The sequence below is a fragment of the Apostichopus japonicus genome, chromosome 5, assembly GCF_037975245.1.
Source record: "Apostichopus japonicus isolate 1M-3 chromosome 5, ASM3797524v1, whole genome shotgun sequence".
Lineage (NCBI taxonomy): Eukaryota > Metazoa > Echinodermata > Holothuroidea > Aspidochirotida > Stichopodidae > Apostichopus > Apostichopus japonicus.
In genome coordinates this window covers 398,111-403,205 of record NC_092565.1, presented here as the reverse complement: position 1 = coordinate 403,205, position 5,095 = coordinate 398,111, and the positions used below count along the sequence as shown (strand labels likewise).

The 5,095-nt window shown below is 58.1% G+C and overlaps 3 non-coding genes across 3 annotated transcripts in view; all 3 read left to right on the top strand.

The window, feature by feature from the left end:
- The first annotated feature begins 500 nt into the window (after window positions 1-500).
- LOC139968364 (small subunit ribosomal RNA) lies at window positions 501-2,379 on the top strand. Its single transcript, XR_011793369.1, has one exon. It is a non-coding gene; the product is annotated as a small subunit ribosomal RNA (ribosomal RNA).
- A 604-nt stretch (window positions 2,380-2,983) lies between these two features.
- On the top strand, window positions 2,984-3,143 carry LOC139968394 (5.8S ribosomal RNA). Its single transcript, XR_011793393.1, has one exon. It is a non-coding gene; the product is annotated as a 5.8S ribosomal RNA (ribosomal RNA).
- A 434-nt stretch (window positions 3,144-3,577) lies between these two features.
- The window catches only part of LOC139968462 (large subunit ribosomal RNA), a 4,018-nt gene continuing 2,500 nt past the window's right edge, over window positions 3,578-5,095 (top strand). Inside the window, exon 1 of the ribosomal RNA XR_011793459.1 lies at window positions 3,578-5,095. This exon is cut by the window's right edge and continues 2,500 nt beyond it. This is a non-coding gene — a ribosomal RNA (large subunit ribosomal RNA).

Genomic DNA, 5,095 nt, shown 5'->3' with positions numbered 1-5,095 from the left:
TGAGCAGAGGTGTCCCTCCGTGCACACGTATATATCGACGTTCAGATATTGAGCCTTTTCATCCGCAGAACCCCCGGTGGAGAAAGAGCAGGACCTCGGTGTCGTCAGATATCGAGCTTTCTCCACGGGACCCGTTCGGGCATGCTGCCGTTGCTGCGACCATGTGTTGCACTCGGCGCTCGGTACGGGCTTTTTCATCCAAGCAACGAATGCACGCTCGAGGCGTGCGATTGCTCTCCCCTGTTCCAGTGGACGAGCCGTCGCCCTCCCGCGTCGCTTCGAACCGGTCCCGTCTCCGAGGCGGGACCACTGCGACTCCTCTCGAGACGACCCAGTCGACTCGGGTAGAGATACACACCTCGAGAATCCCTTCGGGCGGTTCTTCGATCACTGTACCGTAATAGCACGGCATCGACAATTGAGAATTCAGAGAGAGAGAGAGGGGAGTGCGAGAGCGACTCCCGGACGGCGAACGGGCCCAGCCCGGTTCTGTCGACCGTTACCTGGTTGATCCTGCCAGTAGTCATATGCTTGTCTCAAAGATTAAGCCATGCACGTCTAAGTACAATCCTGAACATACAAGAGAAACTGCAGATGGCTCATTAGATCAGTTATGGTTTATTGGAGAAAGTCTTATACCATGGATAACTGTGGTAATTCTAGAGCTAATACATGCAACAAAGCGCCGACCCTTCGGGGGAAGCGTGCTCTTATTAGGAACAAGGCCAGCCCGGTCCTTTCGGGGTCCGGTCTCCGCTGGTGAACTCTAGATAATCATGCCGATCGCACGGTCTTGCACCGGCGACGCTCCCTTCAAAAGTCTGCTCTATCAACTTTCGATGGTAAGTTATGCGCTTATCATGGTTGTGACGGGTAACGGAGAATCAGGGTTCGATTCCGGAGAGGGAGCCTGAGAAACGGCTACCACATCCAAGGAAGGCAGCAGGCACGCAAATTACCCACTCCTGACACGGGGAGGTAGTGACAAAAAATAACGATACAGGCCTCTTCGGAGGCCCTGTGATCGGAATGAGTACACTTTAAATCCTTTAACGAGGATCTACTGGAGGGCAAGTCTGGTGCCAGCAGCCGCGGTAATTCCAGCTCCAGCAGCGTATATTAAATTTGCTGCAGTTAAAAAGCTCGTAGTCGGATTTCTGGCCGGGGCGGGCGGTCCGCCGTGAGGCGTGCACTGCCCGTTCCCCTTCTCCCCGTCAAACGGGAGTCGTGGGAGATTTTTCCCGGCCAGTGATTCGGTTGGTCGTGCGGTGCTCTTAACTGAGTGCCGTGCGAGACTGGAACGTTTACTTTGAGAAAATTGAAGTGTTCAAAGCAGGCCAAAGTGCCCGAACAGCTCAGCATGGAATAGTGGAAGAGGACCTCGGTTCTATTTCGTTGGTCTTGAGATCCTGAGGTAATGATCAAGAGGGACTGCCGGGGGCATTCGTATTGCGGCGTGAGAGGTGAAATTCTTGGATCGTCGCAAGACGCCCGACAGCGAAAGCATTTGCCAAGAATGTCTTCATTGATCAAGAACGAAAGTCGGAGGATCGAAGGCGATCAGATACCGCCCTAGTTCCGACCATAAACGATACCGACTCGTAATTCGCCGGCGTTCCTCCCATGACGCGGCGGGCAACTCTCCGGAAAACCAAAGTCTTTGGGTTCCGGGGGAAGTATGGTTGCAAAGCTGAAACTTAAAGGAATTGACGGAAGGGCACCACCAGGAGTGGAGCCTGCGGCTTAATTTGACTCAACACGGGGAAACCTACCCGGCCCGGACACAGTGAGGATTGACAGATTGAGAGCTCTTTCTTGATTTTGTGGATGGTGGTGCATGGCCGTTCTTAGTTGGTGGAGTGATTTGTCTGGTTAATTCCGATAACGAACGAGACTCTTGCTTGCTAAATAGTCCGGCCACCCGTCGTGGTGAGCCGCGAACTTCTTAGAGGGACAAATGGCTTTCAGCCATACGAGATGGAGCAATAACAGGTCTGTGATGCCCTTAGATGTCCGGGGCCGCACGCGCGCTACACTGGCGCAAGCAGCGGGTACATTTGCCCTCGGCCGAAAGGTCCGGGTAATCCGCTGAGACTTCTCCGTGCTGGGGACAGGGACTTTGTAATTGTGTCCCTTGAACGAGGAATTCCAAGTAAACGCGAGTCATCAGCTCGCATTGATTACGTCCCTGCCCTTTGTACACACCGCCCGTCGCTACTACCGATCGAATGACTTAGTGAGGCCATCGGATCGACCGTCTGGCACCCCCGGCTTCGGCCGGTTGTCGAGGCGTGACGAGAAGACGGTCAAACTTGATCATTTAGAGGAAGTAAAAGTCGTAACAAGGTTTCCGTAGGTGAACCTGCGGAAGGATCATTAACAGAACCCTTCCCCTCCGTGATCGGAGAGGAACAAAGGGGGAATGTCGGAAAAGCCGTCACAGAGAGACACGCGGAGAGAGCAAATTGGAAAAGCCGGGGGGACTCGAGCGGGGTTTTCACCGCCTCCTTCCCCGTTCCACGGTCGAGGTCAGACCCCGCGCTTCGCCTTCGCTCTCTCCGACAAAAAGGAGACGGGCGTGTCACACACAGACCAGCCCGGGGAGTACCCGGTTCTTCTCTCGTCGTCTGTCTCACGGAGTCTCGCACTCCCGGTAGCTTCGAGGGAGAAGTCCCGCAAGGGTGGAGACGCCGTCGCCGTCCGCGGCGCGGCGCTCCTCGAGGCATTCTCCGCAGGGCAGAGAAGGGGCACCGGTGTCGCCCGATTTCCCCCCAGTCGGCGAGTCTGACTCGCGCGACCCGCCCTCGCGGCGGTGGGGGGAAGGAGGGAGCCCGCTTGCCCCCTCGGCTCGACGGAGGATATTTCTTTCCAGTCACAAGCAAAGAAGGCACAGAGTCCCCGTGTCCTTTCTCCTTCCGTTCCACTTCTTCCCTCGGCTCTGAGGAGAGTTTGCGAACGCGGGAGTCTTCCAGTGGCAAATGACAATTCTTGGTGGTGGATCACTCGGCTCGTGCGTCGATGAAGAACGCAGTTAGATGCGAGAATTCATGTGAATTGCAGAACTCACTGATCATCGACTTATTCGAACGCAAATGGCGGCTCGGGGATGCTCTGCTCCTCGAGCCACGTCCGTCTGAGCGTCTGAAGACAATCACTCACAGAGTCGGCGTGTTCGCGCGCCGGAGGAGCGCCCGGCCGCAGCCGTCCCTTCGACGGCCGGCTGCGTCGGGTCAGTGTCAGATGGAGTTCTGTGATGTCGGCGCCGGTGAAACTCGGCGAGCAGGCTCGATCGGTAACCGGGGGTTCGTCGGTCGTGCGACGTGCCATCGGGGTGTAGACGTATGCGCCCGTGGTGCGGTCCAGCGTCCGACCCCCCGGAACGGTCGAGGAGCCTCTGCCGGGCAGAGCCGGTCGACCCAATCGCGGGGTCTCTCGTCCTCCCGTCTGCGTTCTCGCAGGCGCATGGTAGGCCACCCTTTCCCGCCGGCGACCCGATTCTTCGGGGAGCGCCGGGGAAGGAGAGACCCCGGGTCGCCGCTATGACTCCGATCACGTTCCACGTGTCTTTCACGATTCCAGACCTCAGATCGGATGAGATTACCCGCTGGATTTAAGCATATCACTAAGCGGAGAGAAAAGAAACTAACAAGGATTCCTTCAGTAGCGGCGAGCGAAGCAGGAAGAGCCCATCGCCGAATCCCCGCGCCCGTTTGCGGTGCGAGGGACCTGTGGCGTAAGGAAACTGAACTCCGGTCGACAGAGTCCGGCCGCAGTCCACTGTGATCGGGGCTGCAGCTTACCCGCAGCGGGTGTAAGGCCCGTAGGGCGGACTCGAAGGCCGGAGGGAAAGCTTTCCAAGAGTCGGGTTGTTTTAGAATGCAGCCCAAAGAGGGGTGGTGAACTCCATCCAAGGCTCAATACTATGCACGAGACCGATAGTCAACAAGTACCGTGAGGGAACGTTGAAAAGAACTTTGAAGAGAGGGTTCAACATTGCGTGAAACTGCCAAGAAGTAAACGGATGAGTGCCGCATGCTACATGGGGCGTCCGGTTGATTCAGGCGCGGTCGGCGCGGCAGCGTGTGCGGGTTCGGATCCCTCGGGACCGACCCGCGGCGCTTCGCCGTCCGGTCCGCGTCGCACTTCTACCGTTCGGCGCCCTTCCCGGCGACCGACCGAAGAGCGGAGCAGAGGGGCGGGCGAGGCTGCGGCGTGCGGGGGGCTTCGGCCCTCGCCGTCTTACGCCGCCCGTCACGGTTGCTCACTGCGCTCTCTGTCGAGGACTCTGCGTGACGGCCTGCCCCCCCGGGGGTTCAGGCAGCGGGGTCCGGGCCACCGGCGTCTCCGTCGGTCGCGTGCACAGCTTGCTGTCGCGTGGCCGGCGGGATCCGGAGGGTCCGGTCTCGCCGCGGCTTCGGCCGAAGCGGAGGGTCTGTCGGGCGTGAGCGAGGCCTCCTCATTCGACCCGTCTTGAAACACGGACCAAGGAGTCTAAGCAGGCTTGCAAGTCGAGGGGGTCTACCGAAACCTATCCTGGCATAACGAAAGTGAAGGTCGGCACAGGGCCGTCACGAGGCGGGATCCCGGCCCTCTGGGTCGGGCGCACCGCCACCCCGTTCCGTCCGGCTCGTCCGGTGGAGCGGAGGAAGAGCAAGCATGCTAAAACCCGAAAGATGGTGAACTATGCTCGGGCAGGAGGAAGCCAGAGGAAACTCTGGTGGATGTCCGCAGCGGTTCTGACGTGCAAATCGATCGTCCGACCTGAGTATAGGGGCGAAAGACTTATCGAACCATCTAGTAGCTGGTTCCTTCCGAAGTTTCCCTCAGGATAGCTGGTGCTCGGGAGATATTCGTGAACAATTTTATCTGGTAAAGCGAATGATTAGAGGCCTTGGGGCCGAAACGACCTCAACCTATTCTCAAACTTTCAATTGGTAAGAGGTCCGACTCGCTGGCTTGGAGCCGGACGAGTGAGAATGAACGAGTGCTCAGTGGGCCACTCTTGGTAAGCAGGACTGGCGCTGTGGGATGAACCAAACGCCTGGCTAAGCCGTCCGACTCGGTCGCACATCAGAGCCCACAAAAGGTGTTGGTT